The sequence below is a fragment of the Lithobates pipiens genome, unplaced genomic scaffold (assembly GCF_037356315.1).
Source record: "Lithobates pipiens isolate NorthernLeopardFrog02 unplaced genomic scaffold, aLitPip1_a1.2 Scaffold_25, whole genome shotgun sequence".
Classification (NCBI taxonomy): domain Eukaryota; kingdom Metazoa; phylum Chordata; class Amphibia; order Anura; family Ranidae; genus Lithobates; species Lithobates pipiens.
Window position 1 is genome coordinate 163,863,692 of NW_027507787.1, and position 22,733 is coordinate 163,886,424.

Genomic DNA, 22,733 nt, shown 5'->3' on the forward strand with positions numbered 1-22,733 from the left:
TGACACTGGAGACGGGGGGGGGGGCGGGCCGAGTCCTGCTATCTGTGTCAATGGACGCAGCAGCAGGACTCGGCAGCGCACCCGCACAGGTGCCCCCATGGAAAGCGTCTCTCAGAAGAAGAGGGGCCAGGAGCGCTGCGGGGGGGCCCCAGAAAAGGAGAACCAGGGCAAAACCCTTGCTCAGAGCAGGTAAGTATAAAATGTTTGTTATTTTAGAGAAAAACCTTAAACAAACCTTTACAATCAATTTAAACTGCGTAGAGTGTTATGTCAGAGAGATAAGGATGTGGAATTCTCTTCCACAAGTAGTGGTAACATCAGGGAGCATTGATAAACACATACACCCACACAACACCCATTGAACTGGATGGGCTGGTGTCTTTTTTTCAACCTTACTAACTATGTAACCTAAGTGCCTGGATGTGTTCCAAGTCTTTTATAATGCTCGCCATGCCCCTCTACCATGAGATCCTGCCCCTGTTCAGCTAAACTCCACCCTTTTGTTGAAGCGCTTACAAAAGCTACACCCACTATAGCAAATAACTGACACAAACATAACCATCAGCATTGCTATTAACCATCAGTTAAAGCACCAGTTCAAAATACATGCTTCAGTTTCCGAATAAGTAAGCAAAATATAATTTTACTCCAATAACTGGAATGTCAATTCAGTACTTTGTTACTGCAAGCAGACTGCAAACCCAGCACATATTTAACTGGATGGCCTTACCGCAACTTCCAGCAGAATCCCAGTAAACTAGTCATTTGGCGCTAATAACCATGAAATGTCTAGTTGCAGTTAAGATTTTAATAAGTCACGAGCGGCTACAGCACAATTAATTGGCCTCGGACGGACAATAGCGGTAAAATGCTTCATCGCCCGCAGCCAATGAAATAGCAATGATTTCCTTTTAAAATTATAAAGATGCTTCATCACAGATACTGCAGTATTCTATTTAAGCATAATATAGGAAGCAATGATGCAGAGTGTATTGTGTGGGAGCAGAAAAAATAGACACTGCGCGGCCCTTTTATAAACACTGGGGCAAAAGAAAAAAAGAAATCGTGATTTTTTCCAGCGGCCATTTGTTAGCTTGCGTTGATAGTAAATACTACACCTGAAAGAATGGCATAGTCATTACTATAACCGTAGTACTTACCGTAATGAAAACAAAGGCTGGTTCTGAGGAAAGTCCAACTCCAATAATTGTTCTATTATTCTATTTTATTATATTGTATTATGTTATATTGTATTATAATATATTATATTGTATTATGTTATATTGTATTGTATTATATTATATAATATATAATATATAAAAAATATATATATATATATATATATATATATATATATATATATATATATATATATATATATGTATATATTATTATATAATATAATATATATAATGTATATATAATATATTATATTATATTATGTAATGTCAAATTATATTGTATTATAATATATTGCATTGTGTTATATTATATATTTTTTAAATGAATCATCAAAAACACCTTAAAGCTGACTTCTATGCAAAAAGAGAACTCGCACTTGACCATGTCGCCCCGCAAACCCTGCCCCCCAACCCCCCCACCCCCTTCGTGCTTGGATTTTTTTTGGTATCTTTTTTGCATGTTTTCTTCAGGACTTCCATCCTATGTCGCTGCAGCAAGGTACATCACTTCTGTGGTTTCTTCCAGCCCTCCTCTCCCCCCCGCTGCCTTCTGGGACCTGTGCGTGTCCCAGAAGACAACAGGATCATTTAGAAAGTGCCACGCCTGAAGGCTTCACTGCCGGTTTCCCTTGCTTGCAGTGCTGGCACCTGCACTTGAAGCCGATGGGTGGATCGGCTTGGGGATCTGACATCTCGGGCTCCATGGACAGTTAAGTGTCCTTATATTAAAAATCAGCAGCTACAGTATTTGAATTTTCTTTTTCTCAGGCTGGAACTCCTTTAATTTCATATTCCCTGCTGACTCAAATGCCTTTTGCCTTTTGCCAATTCCTGAAAAAGTAAATACAGTAATACATTGGATTACGAGCATAATTCGTTCCAGAAGCATGCTTGGAATCCAAAGCACATGTATATCAAAGCGAGTTTCCCCATAGGAAATAATGTAATCTCAGATAATCCGTTCCACAGCCACTGATGATCTATGCAGTACTGTATGTGGCCAGAAGTGCCACTCTCCGTCTCCTCCACACCTCTGGCCAAATGAGGTACTGCACATCTCAGTGGCTTGAATCCTGCTCATCTTGCGAGACCAGGTTTTGCAAAGCCAGTTAGGATTTAAATAAAAAAAAAATAGCTTGTATTGCGAAACACTCGTAAACCGCGTTACTCACAATGCGAGGTTCCACTGTAATCAGACATAGGACAAGCATAGGCATTTCAAGTGTCCCAATAGGGGTGGCACAGTAGTTGCACATTGTAAGCAGCCAATCGCAGCTCCTATGATGACAGCAGTATCATTTTAAATGTAGGCAGATTATGTAGTCTAGGCTATAGTGAGATGGGTGCAGAAACCAACAGAGACAAAAAAGTCTGTGCCAGAACTAGCTGAAGCTTATTCTGTTTATATTCTGTCTTCCTTGCCTTGGTTTCTCCTTTTCCCCCCTCATCAACAGCTAGGGGTCAGCAGGGTGCTGTACATAGCATCCTAAATACATCACAGCCCCCTGCCTCAGTGCTGCTCTCAAAAGCTGTCAGACCTGATAGTGGGAGGAGTTATGCAGATATCAAAATGCCTTGATGGATGGATGTCAGTCTGGAGGAGTGGGTAATATGGATAATGACAGAACTCTGCCGCACTCCAATGCTAAAACGATGCTTTATTCAACTAATATTTAGGACACAGCAAATGACATCACAGCGAAAGATGCTAACAGCTGACGCGTTTCGCCACTAAGGCTAGTGCTTACTCATAGCTGAATTCACAGGAGGTCCTCAGTCTTTCAGTTTAAATGATGCAGGGTGCCATCTAGTGTCAGAAGAGAGTTACTTCAAGAGACAGTGTCAAAGTGGAGGTGGGTGGGACTGCTTTTTGGCCTTCAACTCTCCAGCATGTACCAAACCCCAAGACTTGACTTTTTTGGGTGGACTGATCCTTTAAGTCCTGTGTAGCACCAGGCCGTATGCCCGTTCTCTGTGAGGACAAATGCCTCCAGTTAACTTCATTTTCTTCTCTCTTTAGAGAAACATAAATGTGAAACATTCCTCGGAATGTGGGGAACTTTACTTGCTCAACTAGCTATTATCAAAAATTCCAAACTATTATAGGAAATCATCCTAATAACTGTTGCCACCGCCAGCGCTGACACTTTGTAATGAACTGTCTACCTTCCAGGTTCAGTGTGAAGTCAGGAACCCACGCAGTCCCCACACAGCCTCCAAAGAATGATGGATAATTACAAAGCAGGGTCTGATTAGGAATGACTCAATTGTTGTAATCAGCCCCGGAGAGCCGGTAGCGGAGCAGATAGCTGCACCGCAAGAATAATTTGCTGATCCGAAAGGTTACGATGTCTGCTGTAGCATTAACGGAGAGGCTTCTGTGTTTATGAGGCTATTGCAGCTCGTTAGATTGAGATACTGCAGTGCAGAGCGTCTTTGTGCAGACGCAGACCCAGCGCGCTGCGGTCTGCCTCCTGTCACCGCAGTATGTCACCGCTGGCCGGGGGCTCCGCTCATTACAGTGAATGCTTAATGAATATATCTCATGTGCATAGTATTGACTGAAGCTGACAGGCCCTGGTGCATCCCATAACTCCGGAGGTCATCCGATTGCCATTCCTGATAGCGCGTTTAATGGTGAGGCATTAACCAGTCTCTTCCATAGGCTGAGCGCGTAATATAGCTGAAAGCTAAACTCTGAGCAAACATTGAAATGTGTAGATGAAATGAATTTATGTACGCTGCCAAAGGAGTTGTATTTCTGTCCATCCAGTTCTGAGATTTTACCAGCTTCGCCACTCATAGCCTGTCTAGCAAGGGAGAGATCTTGATTGTTCTCTACTGCAGTTCCATCCAATCCTGAGATTTATACAGCTCTGCGACAAAGCAAAGGTACGGTATGTCTAGCAAAGGAGGAAACCTGATTGTTCTCTGCTGTAGTTTCATCCAGTCCTGAGATTTGCAACAACTTTGCCACCCAGCAAAGCTTTGTCTAGTAAAGGAGAAGACCTGATCACAGTCTGCTGCAGTTCCATCCAGTCCTGAGATTTACACAGCTCCAACACACAGCACAGCCCTGTCTAGCAAGGGAGACGGCCTGATCGTTCTCTGCTGCCGTTCCATCCAGTTATGAGATTTACACAGCTCTGCTACAAACAAAGCTATGTCTGGTAAAGGAGGAAACTTGATCATTCTTTGCTGCAATTCAACCAGTCCTGAGATTTACACAGCTCTGTCACACAGCACAGCCCTATCTATGAAGTGAGAGGATCCAATCAGTCTCTGCTGCAGTTCCATCCAACCCTGAAATTCACAAAAGCTTTGCAACACAGTACAGCCCAGTCTAGGAAGGGAGGGAACCTGATTGGTCCCTGCTACAGGTCCATCCAGTCCTGAGATTTACACAACTCCACCACTGAGCGCAATCCTGTTCAGCAAGGGAAGGGGGCTGATCCTTCTCTGCTGCAGTTCCGCGCTTTCTTACACGTCCTCTTGACCAGTCTGAGACTAGACAGTGAAAGGAGAAGCAGAAGACCGATTCAGTCCTCTCTTTGTCACTCTCTTCTCTCCTCCAATGAGCGTGCCTCTTTAACACACAAATTGATAGGAACACTATAGGAAAAGTTTTGACACTAACCCATAGCTCGGCGGTGGATAGCCGAACGGCCGAGATGAACTATAAATGTTTAACTAGGTGGTATGCCACTCCCGACAAAACCAGTAAATACAAAACGGGGAATTCAACTGAGTGTTGGAGAGGTTGTAATATGACAGGAACAATGGCCCACCTATGGTGGGATTGTCCTATTATTAAAAACTACTGGGAAAAGATTTTTCGATATACAAGAGAAAACACTAAAAAGGAAATAGCGAAGGATCCATGGGTCATCTTGCTGCATGGAGTGAAAGGTGGTATTAAAGCGGAACTCCACCCGAATTCCTAGTCCTATGCCTATGTGATCCCCCCCTTCCCTATTCGCTAGATATCCCCCTTACCTTGCTGATGTCTTCTTCTCTTTTCTTCTTGTTTCAAATCTCCTGCTCCTGGAGATTCCGGAAAGGAGCGGTGCTGCTGCGGATATGGGCGGGGCTTCAGCGGCAGGTCAGTTCTTGCTGTCGGCCGCACGGGCTCCTGGGATCGTTTTTTCAATTTCCCAGGAGTCTGTGCGGCGCCCAGGCTCGAGTTCTTGCGCGCGCGCATCTCAGTTGCCATCACAACGGGGCGGGACTTCCTAAGACGCTGCCCGTTGTGATGGCAACCTGAGTTATTGTCAGTGCTTGAGCGGTATATTCTGCGCATGCGCGAGATCGCAGATTATACGGGTGGTGCATGCTGGGACATTAGCTGCACTGTGTCCCGGAAGACAATGCCTGTGGGCTTCACATGCCCACAGGCAAAATGGAAAACGTCTGGAGACGTTTTTCTAAACACTTTATGCGGGCGAAAAACGGATGCAGGACACTTAAAGAACAGATACAAGTAAGTAACTAAATTAGAATAGTTACTTATGAAGATTAAGATGGAAAAAAAAAACGGCGGTGGAAGCCCGCTTTAAACAATAGAAAGATTCATTGGTACCACACCTCTTAAATGCAGCAAAAAAATGGAGAGTGGCGGAGGGCCCAACAGTCTGGCAGTGGGTAGACGCGGTAGAAGAAACATATAATATGGAATGCTTAAAGTATAATCTTGAGGAATGAAATGAGGGGGCGAGGGGAAAATGGAAGTGTTGGAGGGAATTTAAAAAAACGTGGTGTTATGCCGAAGCTTTGAGGTCCTAGGAAATGAATATGTAGAGCAAAAATAGCTCAAGGAAGAGAAACTGAAGGGCCGCACGGAGGTAGGGGTGGGAATTAGGGAGGATTGGGGGAGGGGGGAGTTGGGGTTAGCGGAGGGGGGGGGGGGGCTTAAGTTATGCTGTATTGATGAGAATACGTTTACCTTTGGTATCAAAAGGTGAGGAGAAAAAAAAAACCCCACAGGAAATGAAAAGTAAATAAAAGTGATAATAGAGATTTCTAAAGGCCATGATGATGTGGAATTGAGAAGAGACATAAGGCGCTATAAGGTGATTCAAGTCTCTTGAACGAGTACACTGATGTGGCAAAAAAAAAAAGAAAACAACAAAAGGCAGAAGATTTTATAGATGGAAAGTTGAAAAAAATGACTGAAGTTCCACTTTAAGCTTATGATCTACCAGAACACCCAGATCCTTCTCCATGTCGAGAGACCCTGCCCTAGAGAAACCCTTGACAATTTTCAGATCTCAGAGATCCCCTGCCAAATCCAATTACTTTTTGTTCTGATGCTGACTCTGCCAGGTGGTGATTGACCTGGAACTATGCAGGCATCATCATATGGGAGGTCAATCAGACACAGTTCAAGGAACTTCTAGCAACCTCCGGGGAACGCTAGGATTCCACAAAGCCCTGACTGAGAATGGCTGCTCTAGACAACAGAACAGAGAGTCCTCATCTGAGGCCTCCTCTCCTGACATGTTGGGAGTTCCACACGTAAAAAAAGAGTTTCATATAAAACATATGTTTTTACATATATTTATGTATATTATATGCAAAACTATTTTAAATCAGATAGATATAAAATAATACACATGAATGGCTTAGGTTGCGTATAGCATTTGCTGCCATGAGAACTCTCGGTAATAGGTATCGGTTCTTTATTCTATAAAATGGCTTTCTTATACCTCTTGTTTAAAATAGTTCTAAATAGCAAACTTTCTTTTGCTGGTATTTATTCACCACTTTTTTTTTTTTTTTTGCTAAATAAATTTAAAAAAGACAGAAAATGTTGAGAAAGAAATGTGTTTTTCTCCATTTCTGTTATAACATTTTGCAAATAAATAATCCTTCTTCATATTTGGGCCAAAATGTACTCTGCTTCATTTCTTTGGCGAAAATAACCTAAATCAGCATATATCTTTTGTGAACATAGCAATACAGTGTTACCATAGTAACACTGTACTACTCTGGGAGGTGATCAGGCTTTTTTATTTATTTTTTTGCACACTATGATTGCTTATGACAGTGAATATCACTGTTACTGTATAAACAACCATTTTTGCTAAATGACATTGATTCATTCAGTGTTTTCTATTGTCATTAGCTGTGATTAGCCAAAGCTAAGCTGTGGTTGGCCCTGTCTGTACCATGTGATCACTGTGACCAATCATAAAGATCAACACAATAGTACACAATGAATGGCACGAATGAAAGCCATCAATTATGTACAATTTTCCTATGATTGGTCACAGCAATCACATGGTCCTGACAGTGGTTTGTTACACTGATCTGCCATCTTCAGTGGACACAGTGGGTGACAGATTGCGCTGCAACAGGGCCCTAATGACGGCCACGAGGCACGTTCTGGGGAGGATGTCATGTGGCTTCCACCCATAACTAGGGAGTTCCCGCTCATCCGTCATTGTACTATAAGCCAGGTGGGAACTGGTTAAGGTAAAACTATAGTCAAAACATTCTTCTTTTCATTTTGGTTTTGGATAAAGGTAAAGGAGGGTTATAACCCCTATCAGACTTCTTTTTCCTCTTCCTTTTTTTGTGTCGTTTCAGAAACACAATGCAAACACACCAAAAAGCTTGGTTATAAATGCACTGCACTCTGGAGTTTCTTTGGGGCAATTGTTGTGCATAGGGCAGCCCATTCAAGTGAATCGGCTGCCCTATGTGAGATGAGCAAAAATGCTCCAAAACTCCTGCAATAAAAAAACAATGCATGCAGGAATGTGAGTTCCAGGTACACTGTACAGAGGACAAAAGGAACAAAGTGTGTGCAGGTGGAAGGCTAAAGAAGTTGGAGCTGTATATAAAAGACTGTAAATTGGAAGTTGTCCCTGAAGATCTTGTTCTAGTCAAGTGGGCATCTCATATCCCCCATCCCTATTCAAGTTTTTAACCCCCTAATAAATAACAGCTCTGAAGGCCTGTGCCTGGCTGTGCAGGAGTGGGAGATCCTTAACTACAGCAACTCCCATGGGGGTAGTGCTACATATATGAAATGTCAAGCCTTCCGTTAATGAGGTAAGTGAGAGATAAGCACATTAGGATAGCTGGGCCAGAAATAACAATAGAAAACACTTCTGTTTATTATGAAAAGTGAAATGTTGCCCGAAAAGGTCAACTTTGTATTTAAATGAGATGTATCATTGGTGATAGACTATGAAAAAAGTCCCCTTCCCCCTTCACCACCACAACCCCAAAACCACCACCACAAAAAAAACATCACCCCACCACCACAAAAAAAAGAAAAAAAAAACACCCACAAAAATAATAAATAAATAAAAAAGTCCCCTTCCTATAAATAGCATTTTGGTAATAAAGTTTCATAAAATTATAAAATAAATAACAGAGTTCACCAAACAACCGTTTGGCCCCTTTTAATAGAAACTCTACATGATATTAATGTGATATTTGTTAATGAAGAGCTCCAGGGAGAGTCTCCAGGATTTTAAGAGGAAGAGAAAAGTTTGCAGCTTAGATGAAAAGTTTTTGTGTTCTCAGAACTTCTTCCCGTTGATTGATCAGGGCCCGGGGAAGTGCTGACAGGTGTGGAGCTGCACTAAGCAAGAGGAGCGACGGCGAGACTGGTCTGTAGTGCTCTGCCAGATTATAATGAATTCCATGACATTTCATCTGATCTTTTCAGGAGATGAACGGATTGTTTCCAATTGTGGCTGAGAGGGGGAACGCTTAAGAGGCCCAAATAGCTGATAGAAAACAGAGCCAACTTTTCTGAACTTTAGAGTTTGTGGACATTTATCACCCACAGCAGAGTAATGCAGCCAGAACAGATTTGACAGTTTTGACCCAAGGGCAACCTGACTCTGGCCTATGGGGCTTCCTAGTGCAAGGACAGCACAACGAGGCAGTACAGTGGTGGAGTACATAAGAACATTACCTTAAATGACTGGGCCATCCAAGGTCTTCTGTTCCAATGGTTAACCATCAGAGAAAAACATGGATTTTGCAAGGTCAAAATTTCTCTAGAGCTTTCTAAAAAACTTATTGTGGTCTGGTGGATCTCTCTGCCAGGAGATAACAGCATACAGCAGGCAACTTTTGGCAAGTCAGGGGTTTGTAGGTAAAGAGTTGGACAAAAGTTTGGATATAAAGAGAATGCTCAGTGGCATCAGGTGGTTCACTATACTGTATATAAGGGGACTCAGTAAGCATTATTTCTTTCCTTTTGTTACTCTAAGTTCATTCAAGACAAGAGAGTTGAAGAGTCCTGCTAGCTTGTAATCCAAAAGAGAAGGGTAAGTGATACTAAAGGTAATAACTGTATGGGGATGAGTTGCACGAGAATGAAAATTCTCTTTGGTGAATAGAGGTGAGATGGGCTTTCCTAATAAGATGAGTTCTAAGGGATTGCCTAAAGCACAAGGCCCACAAGTAGAATTTGGCCCATCAGGCCATTTCCTGTGGCCCTCTGACCTCTCCTGCAGCTACAGCACCCCCTTCATCTCTGCCCCCACCTTGTCTCAACAGTCGGCAGCACAGAGGAGGACAGAACTTGTCCACCAGATCCTACTCTTCTCTGTGCAGCCGCAGAGAAACTTGTCTTTGTCCCTTCCCCTGTCTGTTTCAACAGTCGGCAGCAGAGAGGAGGACATAACTCCTACAAATCCTGCACCTCTCTGTGCAGACACAGCACCCCCCCCAATTCTGCCTTCCCTTGTCTCAGCATTTACCAGACTCCGGCAGCTGACTCCATCCCTCCTCTGATCCTCCTATGGACCCTACACTTTGTGTTTTTCAACTTCATGGTAATGGAGGGTAGACTGTGATGTAAGGGATGGTGGGGGACCCTTGACTTCTGATGGTGGGGGACTCTTGACATCTGATGGAGGAGGGGTGGGGTGCTCTGGACATCTAGTCTGACAGATACGACTGGCCCTTTGAGGGTGACCATAATGCTGATGGTGCCTGTGATGAAATTGAGTTTGACACCCCTGGCCTAAAGGAAGACAGAGTAGGAGTTTAAGAGGATGACAGAGGCTCTGGAGAAGTTCTGGAGGCAAGCATGCAGGGGAGTGATGAGAGAACTATTGAATAGGAGGTTGTGGGTGATATTTTGATAATGTAGCTGGAAGCAAGGTTGTCGATGGCTTTATATGTTGTTAGTTAATATTTTGAATTTGATACATTGGGCAATTGAAAGCCAGTGGAGGGATTGGAAGAGAAGCTCGGTAGACACTGAGTGGTTAAAAAGGCAGATGAGCCTGGCATTTGCATTTATAATAGACTGAAAGGGAGCAGCCTGTATAAAGGCTAATGAGGAGGTAGTTGCATTAATCAAGGCGAGAGGTAACAAGTGAGTGAATTAGCAGATTGGTGGCGTTATAGGTTAAAAAAGGCACATTTTATAAATGTTGCAGATTTGATGGCGGCATGATTTGGCTGGTGATTGGATGTGGGGCTCCAAGGAGAGGTCAGAGTCCAGAATTACACCTAGAACCATGGCAGGAAGGGAGGCAAGGATAGGTGTGATATTGATCTTGATGTAAAAGCTAAGGGAGGGGAAATGGGGGGGGGGGGGGGGGTATATTATAAGTCTAATTTTTGAAATGGGTCTCTTCCAGTGTACCTCCCTCCTGGATGGGCACATGTACATACCACACATTTAGTGATTGACTTGCAATGAAGTTTAGTGTGTGTAACACACCAGAGAACAAAAAGTCGAGCAATAAAGGAGTTAAACATTTTTTTAGCTGAAAAATTTATTGCAATTTTTTTTTTTTACAATACTATACTACTAAGGGCTACAGTAAAAGCTATTTTTTATATGCATGTGTCAGAAATAGGACTCTTATATGTATTATTATTTATATGAATCTGTATTTTTTTAGACACCACTAACACAAAACTGATTTTATGCAAACACAAAAGCAATTCTTTTAGTCAGTTTTCCCCTGGCTTAGAATTATCTTATTTTGACACATGTATATTATGTTTTTATTTCTTTTACTATAGCCTCAAGGAAGGCGCATAGCAAGATTCCAGAAATGTGTTAGATGCTGTTTCACTTTTTTTCAGCAAATAAAAGCACTTAATTTGTGCTGCTTTGTTTGTACTCCAGTATTCTGACGCCTCAACACTCAGATCTAGCTTCAAAGGGAACCAAATTTGGGGGCATCATTTTCCTTATGATCAGCTTGATGCTGCACATTAAGGCTAACAATCAAATAAACCTGTGCTACAATCAAAGTTGTGCAAGGGAATACCATTTACAGACAGTAACAAACATTCACCTGATCAGGCCCTTCGTGGCCGAACAGTCAAATAAAATAAAAAAGCAAAGAAAAAAAAACACAATTAGGACAACTTAAAATATAACTAAGTCTTTTTTTTTTAGTTTTGGATAGAGTACAGAAGTATTGGAATGCTTGTCAGTTTTTATTGCTATCTGTGCCCCCATTTAAGCAGATTCCCCGTTTCTTTTTCTTCTGTTTACCATTATAGACACTGAAAGTGAAAATAAAATAGAATCCCCAATTTTGGGTTGTCCCCCAAAAAAGTAATAGAGAGGAAAATATGGGGTTCCAATGGGGACACTAGTTCTAGTTAAGTGGGGGTCCCCAAGGAATTTCCTTAATTTGCTTTTTGACTATAAGGCAGGAAGTGAAGGGGAATCTCCCCAATGGGACACAGATGGTGAAAGAATATCTTACAGGGTTTATAACCCTCCCTTACGCTATCCAAAAATGAAAAAAAAAGTTTTGCCTATAGTTCTATTTTAAGGAATCTTCCTTATTCACCAAGACTTGGATTTTGAGAAACATAGGGATAACTTTATACACACAATACTTATAGCAGCCTCTCTCAACCTTTTCAACACAGAGGAACCTTTGGAATAACTTACTGGTTTCAGGAAATCCTGCTAAAATTATTATGTAGCACTGTCCCCATAGAGCTTGCTGAATGTTGACTTCCTAGGCCTCTCTCTGGTTACCTGCAGCTGGTTGCTAATAGTTCCCACTTAGTTGCTGAGGGTTCCCACTTAGTTGGTGACGGTTTCCCTCTTTGTTGCTAGGGGTTCCTGTTTGTCCAACCCTTACTCCTTTTTGCTCGTTACTCAATAACCAGTCCAGGGTATTTGTGTTTTTGAATTTTATTTTGGAATTTGGATGGGAGAAGGGATGAGTGGGATACTCCAACTGGAACTCTTCACAAAGGATGAAAACAACTCTCACTTGGCCTCACTGGATTGGTAGTAGAATCAGTCACACTCCTTTGACCATACAGCCACATGTATGGGAGGGTTACGTTTTTTTGCTCTCACTAGCAGCAGACTTGATGCACTACATTATCTTCAGCAAATGACAGAAAACTACCTTGTGTTAGATAGGGAAGCCTGCAGATTAATTGGGTTAATTTTAGTCCAGACTAAAAGCACCCAACTGAATAGTCTATTGCCTGTCCCAACCACAAGTTCCTCACTGGTGTCCATCTACCAAAAATCCCACAAAGGGCATTAGTCAAAGATTTTTTACACTTCTGAGTAAGTATCCTCTCCAATAAATGGTGGCAACGAAACAAGAACTGGAGAAACTTCAGGTCGGTGTGAGAAGCTTCAGGTTAATGCGACAACCTCAATACACCACTAAGTAGCACACAGTTCCTGCGTTTTACACAAAACAGCCCATAGTATACGATACACTAGCATTGGGTTAAAAAGCACATTTTAGTTTAACCACTTTTGGGCTATACACAAAAAAAGACAGACAATTTTGAAAAAAACAAAACAATATTTTCTAATTTTTGCTATAATAAATACCCCCCAAAAAATTTAAAAAAACTAATTTCTTCAGCAGTTTAGGCTGAAATGTATTCTTCTACATATTTTTGATTTAAAAAAAAATCACAATAAGCATATATTGATTGGTTTGGGCAAAAGTTATAGAGTCTACAAAACAGGGGATTGATTTATGGCATTTTTATTATTATTATTATATTTTTACGAGTAATAGGGGTGATCTGCAATTTTTAGTGGGACTTTGACATTGCGGTGGATAAGATCGGATGCTTTTCACACTTTTTTGGGACCAGTGACATTTATACAGCGATCATCTAAAAAGCACAAACACAAAAAAGAGCGCACACCAGCCCTAGTGCATTAACGTTTATTTAACTCAGTAAAAGATTAAAAAAGCCAGGTATATCACTCACAAACATCCGTTGAATGGTTGCATTGACATTTACAGCCTCCACTGTTGCCTCCTTCCCCGATTTTAGGCTCCCTACAGTAGCTGACAATGCGGATGGTTAAGCACTCAGTTCGCTTGCTGGCTGCAGGTACACTCTCTCTCCACGCCTCACACGCACGGACCTGCCGGCTATGGATGACGTCACTCGCAACGGGGGGCGGATCTATCAACGTGTGTGCTGACTCTAACGCTGGCTCTGACTGACTGTTCCCAAGACAACATGTTTCGGAGGCGTGGCCTCCTTCTTCAGGTACCTGCAGCCAGCAAGCGAACTGAGTGCTTAACCATCCGCATTGTCAGCTACTGCAGGGAGCCTAAAATCGGGGAAGGAGGCAACAGTGGAGGCTGTAAATGTCAATGCAACCATTCAACGGATGTTTGTGAGTGATATACCTGGCTTTTATAATCATTTACTGAGTTAAATAAACGTTAATGCACTAGGGCTGGTGTGCGCTCTTTTTTGTGTTTGTGCTTTTTAGGTTTGTCTGCCACCCAGTGGACTTTAATAAGAGCAGCAACGCCCAGAGTGGATGTAACAAGCAATACATATTGTGTAGAGGTATTCTGGAGGAACTTGATAGGATGTGTCAGCGCCGTGCTTGATATATTTGTTTCCTGTTATACAGCGATCATCAGAGCTAAAAATAGCGACTAAATGCTGTATAAATGACACTGGCAGGGAAGGGGTTAACACTAGGGGGCGATCAATGGATTAAGTGTTCCCTAAGGAGGTGTTTCTAACTGTGAGGGGAGCATAGTGACCGGAGGAGACAGATCTCTGTTCCTAATCACCAGTAACAGCAGATCTGTCTCTCCTCCCCTGACAGAACGGGAGTTTGTCTGCTTACATTGATAAATTCACATTCTGTTTCTCTCAGGAGCGATCGCGGGTGACCAGCGGGCATCACGGCCGCAGGTCACACACATTGGCTCCGGCATTGTCGCAGTACAACTGTGGTGGCTGGTCCTTAAGTGGTAAATTCTGTGCATCCTTTCCAGTATAGGTCAAGGGTCCCTTCCTTTTGATTTCTACCCAGTTTTTCTGGATTCTATTTGCCTGTTTTCTGTCTGTCCTATTTGCCCTTAAAATAGTCCCTACTTGTGCTGATAATTCCTGCCTCATGTCTGAATATTGTCTACTCTTCACGTGATTTTGATTGAGTCTATTGACTTGGTATTTCGATATGGATATAAGTTTCTACGATGGCTGATGGGGTAAACCTGTGGGCCAAAACCGGGGAGCATGTAACTAGTCAAAGGAGAAAAAGCTGGAAACTTGTGGAAACTTTTGAGGAAGCAAATTAAGAATATCTCTAGAGAGCTCTGGAAATATTGGACAGCCTGATGGATAAAGGTGATAGATGTCTGTAGAAGACTCCTCATGGCCAACCATATATTTGCTGGAAATAATGTAAACAGCTGGCAGAGTCAAGTGGTTTGTTGATGATGTGTTGGAGATGACACATTAAATCAGTCATTCTCAACCCTAGGGTTCTTCCAAAGGTTGATAGATGTTCCTTGAGCAGTGGCTGGTTGACATCTCATTTGATGGTGCCTGCATAATTCTAGAGCCAAGGACAAATGGCAGAGCCAGCAACCTAATACCAATGATCTTTTGGTTGTCTGTAAGAGTGGCATTCTGACCACCACTGTCAGAGGCATTGTTCCCACTGGCCACCCATGTAAAGGGAAAGCCTTCCCACTGGTCACTTATGTAAGGGGTGTTCTTCTCACTGGCCACCGGTGTAAAGGGAATTCTTCCCATTGGTCACCTATGTAAGGGACATTCTTTCCACTGGCCACCTATGTAAGGAGCCTTTCTTTCCACTGATCTTAAATTATTTGGTTTTAGTGGGGGTTCCCAGAGACTTTAAAATTATTTCAAGGGTTCCTCTGCGGTAAAAAGGATGAGAAAGACTGTATTAAATAATTAAACTTTCTCTGTGAAAAGACCCCCCACCCCCAGCAATATAAAGCCTTCCCTGGATTAGGAGAGCCATGTTCCGTCCAAAATTTTTTTTTTTTTTCGATTTTTCATTGTTTTCAGAGCCAGGAACAAATGTTACCAAGATGTAGGCATTTATAGATGCTTCTGTCCTGCTGAATAATGGACAGCATATAGAATAGCTGACTAAAGTTTAAATCTTTGCAGCAGTTCCCATGTGTGAGCCTCAAGCTATTCCTGTTGCCGTAAGAGCCTGCATAAGTGAGAAGTTTCAGCTTTCACTGTTAAAAAAAATAAAACCAGAGAAACATATAGAGAGACAACCTGGTAGATAATCTGACAGAGGGCCAGAGAGCTTGCTAGGACTCACATGATGCATGCAATGGGGTTGTGAGGCTGTTCAATTTGCTTCATCAGTCAATCACGTGCAAGCAAAAATATAGTTTATTTTTTATTTTCCTTGCATGTGTTTGGGTATTCCTTGCAAATCAAATTCCCCTGCACAGTAAATGACTTAATTTGCTTTAGTAAATCAACCCCAATGACCCCATCTGACACTTTTCATTACTCTGACTTCTTCGGTGTAAAAGGGGAGGGGAAAATACTGCGCTAAACCAAAAATACAATAGCTGCTAACACTCAAACAAAGTTCAAAGCAATATACAAAAAAATAGTGTAACCATGTGAGTGGAAACATATAAACAAGTGACTGAAAGGTACGGTGCACATAGATATACCGTAAGCACTGGTAACTGAAAGCAGCCAATACTTTCTTTCTTTTTCCCCTGTTTCCAGATAGACGTTTGACATATAATCCGGATGATCGATATGCAGCTCTGGATCGTAAGGCCGAACAGTAATGAACACCCGACAACCAAGCCAGTCCAAGGAATGATGGTATAGAAATGGTCACCAGTGCCCAAATATAACATGAAAAAGAAAAATGGGCTCCATATGGTGCAGGTCAGCCAGATCTGGTTTATTGAAGCATAAGAAATCTTACAATGAAATGCAAGATAAAGGATATAAAAGTGATCATAAAATGAATAAAAAGGTATAAAAGCAATTTGGGAAGCAAAGAGGTGCTATCCCAACACGTATCGTCTCAATAGGTCTTCCACTGGGGCTTCAATAAACCATATCTGGTTGACCTGCACTATCTGGAGCCCATTTTTCTTTTTCATTTTATATTTGGGCACTGGTGGCCATTTCTATACCATCATTCTTTGGACTGGCTTGTTTGTCGGGTGTTCCTTGCTGTTCGGCCTTACGATCCGGAGCTGCATATAGATCATTGTATCCTGTGTGGCATCTTTGTACTACCAGGAACCAAGGATTATGAGCTTGTTTGACTTACTTCCGTATGGTATGTGTGTCCATCATATCTGGTAAGAGTACCCAACTTCTTATTTGTGAACTCCTTTGAAGTGTGCACAGGCATACCAACCAGTTCATACATATTATATGTCAAAAGTCTATCTGGAAACAGGGGAAAAAATAACTTTTCCCATTTCCCATGCACTCGTTTGGACTGTGATACCATTCATGACATCATATTGTGTTTCACTAGCATAATTTGTGTTATATTCACTCACATTTCACACAATCCTTGAGTATTGGCTGCTTTCAGTTACCAGCGGTTATATCCATGTGCACCGTAACTTTCTGTCACTTGTTTATATGTTTCCACTCACATGATTACATTTTTAGCGCTAATTTTTTGTATATTGCTTTGGACTTCTTGGGTGCCTTTAAAAAAGTCCAAGTGATGAAAAACATGAGTCAGAGTCATCGGGGTTGATTTACTAAAAGAAAATAAGCTGTTCACTTGGCAAGCAAAAAGATTAGCTTAGAGAATGTGGTGCAACCATGGTGCACAGCTCAAGAAAGACCTTCTATATTCTTATAATTTTGTACTACTAAGTAATTTGTATGGAATTTGATAGACCTCAGCCCAGAACCAATAGACCCCACCCCAGCAACAATGGACCATCTAGCAGCAATAGATTCCCCACACAACAATAGATCCCCCCCAGAAACAATGGACCCCCAGCAACAAAATACCACCCCAGACACAATAGACCCCCAGCAGCAACAACAGATCTCCCAGCAGCCAGCATCAATAGACGCTCCAGCAGTAGTAGACCTCTTCCTCAACGGTAGATCCCTCCCAGCAACAATTAACCCCCCAGCAACATAAGACTCCCCCTGCCAGCAACAATAGAACCCCACGAAAAAATAGATCTCTACCAGCAACAACAGATCCCCCAGCAGGCAGCATAACTAGACTCTCTAGCACACCCCAGCACTTCTTACCATAAAATACATTCAGTGCTGGAGGTGCCAGAACTGCTTACACCTGAAAAGAAGCTAGCTACACAAAATAATCCTCCACCTTGTTTATGCAAAAAAAAAAAAAACATACTAAAGACTGTGCATTTTGGAAAAGCAATATATTTATTTATCTTCATGTTATAATGTGACGTCTTTAAAATTATATCTTTATATGTATATGCCAGTGATTTACTGCAATACTACTTAAAAGTGCTCCACCACATGATCACACACTTGCATAGTTGGGGCCTTACTTCTGGTATTTTGCCATAATACAAAAGGCCATAATACAAAAGGTCTAGCACAGCTTTTGCCCCTTAAATGGGTAATCGTCCCACCACATGATCACACACTTGTATAGTTAGGCCCTCACCTCTGGTACTAGAGCTTAAAGTAATTCTAAAGTTTTCTTATCATGGGCGTAGCTTAAGGGATTGCAGGGGGTCACAATCGCAACCCCGCCCCTAACTCCAGGGGGCCCCTGCAGCCTCTCTGTCATATTATCATATCCTCCACAAAGTCCAGCTCCGATCTTCCCTAGGGCCCCGCAGCCATGCTCCAGTACTGGGCTTCCGCTTTGTCTTCCACAGTCCACACTCCTCTGTTCTCATTGGCTGGGGAGAAGCTGTGAGCCATTTCCTGAATGGAGAGCAGTATGGGGTGAGAACAGCCCAGGATGGGGAAATGTCTGTGCTGTGTGCTAGCAACATGGAATGGTAACCAAGCTCAGTGAGTCAAGAGGAGGAGAGTGCCGTCCTGTAGCCACAATGGGACCGATGTCACTGGTGAGGTAAGACACCGCTCAGTGTCTTCTAGTCACTAGCTGGGATTCTCTGTACCCCCCCCCCCCCACCACCAGGGATGTCCACTTACTGCTTACCCCACTTCCCTGACAACTGGGGAAAAGACACGCACCTCCAGGAGGTGACCTTCCGCCAACATCTGCCAACACTGACAGAGAAGCAAATCCCTTAACATCTCCTGAGGGGCTGCAGGCTCCATATTTCATGTCACATGGCTTTGCCCCCCCACATCCATAAGTTTCATCCCCTGACCACCCCCACCCCCCCACCCCGATTGCTATGCCTGCTGCTGAGCTTCTTTCCCAGTACAGCACTCTATACTGTTCCTCCTCCACAGGGCTGAAATCACATTCCTTTACAACACAGCCAGTCGGCCATGATCTGCATAGGGTGTATCTGCCTACTGCAACTACACTGCCGTTCCGACCAGGGGATTTCACAGGTCAGAATGGCAACATAAAAGCCAGATACACCTTGTGAAGGCTGATAGACTGTGTGTAAAGGAATGTGATTTCAGCCCTGTGTATTGTGGGGGGGGGGGGGGGCTGTTTACAGTGCTGGAATGGGAAAGGAGCTCTGCCAAATAACCTACCAGGGGTCCCTTTCCTCTAATTTTGCAGGGGTGATTCCTGTTCTCTGATTCTCCAGGGGTGATCCCTGTCCTCTGATTCTCCAGGGAGGAACCCTGTCCTCTGATTCTCCAGGGGTGAACCCTGTCCTCTGATTCTCCAGGGGTGAACCCTGTCATCCAATGTAGGAAGGAACTCTGGGAACTCTAAATGCTTAAGCCACTTTGAGTATCTTGGCGTGTGGTGGGTGTATCTGCCCTCACGGTGGATGTGGTGGGTGGTAGTAGGGGAGGGGGTAGGTCAACTTTTGCATCGGGGCCCACAAGCTTCAATCTATGCCCCTGTTTGTTATTATTATTTTTTATATAAAATAACACTCTCTAGTATGCTAGATGTAGATAGGTTTGTTGTTAGTGCAGGAAAATGTATCTTTGGTTCAGGGTCAAACCTGAGCTGCTGAATCTGGGTCAGGGTTTAGTGAATTAGGCTGGATGACTAATCCTAATAGCTCCTCTAATGCCTCCCCTTGATCTAGAAGGTTGTAGAAACTTCTAGGGCTCGTAGGTGAAGGTGAGGAGGGGCTGTTTGGAATATTTATGAGGGCCTCAGTGTCAGAAACCATGAAATCAATATTTCACACTTGTTTAATAATAAAATTAAATAATCAAATCATAGCCAAAGTTCCCACCAGAATGTATAGTCAGACAAGCCAGAAAGTCAGGAAGCCAGAGATCAGCGTAGTGGAACAGCAAGCAGGATCTGGAGCCAGAAGGAATATCAGCCAAGCAAGTCTTTAACAGGAACACAAGAGATAGTCTATGTGATGTTGACCAAGGGGAAGGCAGAGATCATCTGGACTGGACTGCTTAAGTAGGCAGGACAATTGGCCAACAGCTGAGCGGCCCTGAAGTTGTTGTTGAAGTCAAATGGGCATCCTATAACTTCCCATCCCTATCCAAGTTATAACCCTCAATAAAACAAAAAAAACAAAGTCATGGACTGTTCTCTGACTCAAGAGTGCCTGTGAAAATTCAGTGTGCCTGGTTGTGCAGAGTGGGGGATCCCGGTATGCTTGCAGCTCCCTAGGGGATGCGCCACACATACCTGCTCTGTGCAATGGTTTTGCATAGAGCAGCCCCAATCCTCTTCTTTTTGGGTCCCCTGCCAGCTGTCTTAGCTCATCCCCTCTCCCCAGTGCCCCTAGTAGCAAGACTCTTGCTATGGGGGCACTCAAGCAGGCTCACGCCAGAGCCATGCTGCTGTGAATGGACATTGTCCATTTACACACAGAGCATGGCTCGGCCCTGCTCTTCTCATTGGTTCACTAACTGTGTAGCTAGTAGCCATTGGTTCCTGCTGGTGTGTGAGCCAATGAAGAGAGAGGGACCCGGGAGAGCACTGCTCTCATGCACATCACTGGATTGAGATGGGACTCAGGTAAGTATAAAGGGAGGTGCTGCACCCAGAAGGTTTTCTTTACCCTAATGCATAGAATCAATCCTTCCCATAGATAGGTTGATCCACCTACACCTCTGCAGAGGGGTGATCAATATGCAACTTCAGATTGCTCCATATCAGTGGTAGGCAACTAGCAAACTGTGGTCTCCTGTCTACCAGGCCGTGTAAAAACACAAATACGGGCAAAAAAGATACAGTGGGTGCATAGAGGAGTCAACACATTTCACGCTAGTTCAACGCTTACTCATAACTAGGCTATTCATGAGTAAGTGCTGAACTAGTGTGAAACACGTTGACTCCTTTATGCACCCACTGTACCTTTTTGCCTGTATATGTGTTTTTACATGGTTTTCAATAAATTAGAATTCTTGCAGAGTGCAGCCATATATCCTAAAAACAATAAGCCTGGCATTGTGGTGATGTGATCCCATGGTGAAAGGTCCCAAAAAGAGCTAACAGAGATCCAAAGGGCAGCTAAGAGATCTTAACCACAGCCCAGAATGGGTCCATCCAAGAGTATGGCTGGCCTCAACACTCCAACACTAGAGAAGATGCAGCTCCTGGCCACCATTAATGATCAGGAGCTGGTTGCTGGGGCTCCTGATCATGTGATGGCTGTGACAGCCAATCATAGTGGTAACATAATCAGAAACTCTGCCTCTGCCTTATATATCGTTCAGAACCCCTTTAAAGGGCTAGTGGGAGGTGTTGGTAAGTGGTTTACATTATATGAGATTTTAGTGATGGTGCTTACATCTACGGTACTTTAATCAAATCAAATTCAAAGTCCTGTCATTTCTTTGCCTTTTTTTATGGAAAAAGTTGGTAAAAATGTGTTATTATAACATATGACGGGGGTTAAAATGAACAATTCTCCGACTGAATTAGACTTTTTTTTTTTTATTCAGGTCTTGTGGGAAGACTATTCAGCTGTCTGACACAGCCCGGAACCTGTAAAATTAAAGTGTCAGCCTGTTGTTTCCAGATCCTATGCATACAAAATTACAAAAGGCTGCTTATCCGATTATGCTTAAATGTCAGGTGTTCATTTCAGTGCAGAGCAATCAACGGAACACAATTAGCCTTTGGATGGAGCTTACAAGTCTAGATGTTAACGGAAAGCAATTTCTTTTTTTTTTTTCCAACCGCTGATAAGTAGCTTGAGTTGCATGTTCCGGACCGCTGTTCAGCAAATTTTACACAATAAAATGTAATAAATGAATCACCTCTTTAATCAGTTTAACCCTTTAAAAAAGAAACAGTAAAAATTAAAGGAATAATGTTTTTTTTTATTTTTTTCCTAATACCATTCATCATGTTGAAAACTTTTTAATATATTGCCAATCTCTGGGCTTCCCCTCCCCCCTACCCCCAGATAATCTGCCTTTACAAATAATGCTTCTCTGTAATTACTTACCTGAATCTGCAGTGATGCGACTCTCTGCGCCGCCTTTCTTCCCATGGTTGGGACCAGCGATTTCTTGTTCTTCTCTGTTTGGGATGAGTTCAGGCATTTTCAGACAAGAGTCCAAACCCACCTTTCAAAACCAAAAGCCAATCGAAGTAGGTGCATAAATTCCCTGCCCTGCAGTATATGTATGCAAGGAACTTACAGTGCCTTGAAAAAGTATTCATACCCCTTGACATTTTCCACCTTTTATCATGTTACAACCAAAAACATGTAAAAAAATGTATTTTATTGGGATTTTATGTGATAGACCAAGACAAACTGCACCAGCATGAAGTGGAAAGAAAATGATAAAAGGTTTTCTAAATTTTTTACAAATATGTGAAAAGTGTGGCGTACATTTGTATTCAGCCCCCCCTGAATCAATACTTTGTAGAACCGCCTTTCACTGCAATTACAGCTAAAAGTCTTTTTGGGGATGTCTCTACCAGCTTTGCACATCTAGAGAGTGATATTTGTGTCCATCCTTCTTTGCAAAATAGCTCAATCTCTGTCAGATTGGATGGAGAATCTGTGAACATTAATTTTCAAGTCTTGCCACAGATTCTCAGTTGGATTTAGGTCTGGACTTTGACTGGGCCATTCTAACACATGAATATGCTTTGATCTAAACCATTCCACTGTAGCTCTGGCTGCATGTTTAGGGTCGTTGTCCTGCTGGAAGGTGAACCTCGGCCCCAGTCTCAAGTCTTTTGCAGACTCTAAAGCCTTGTACACACAGTATGACTGTTGG

General features: G+C 42.7%; 1 protein-coding gene across 1 annotated transcript in view; it reads right to left on the minus strand.

Moving 5' to 3' along the window:
- Window positions 1-22,733, minus strand: part of SORCS3 (sortilin related VPS10 domain containing receptor 3) — a 962,887-nt gene that overhangs the window by 333,207 nt on the left and 606,947 nt on the right. The window lies entirely within an intron of this gene.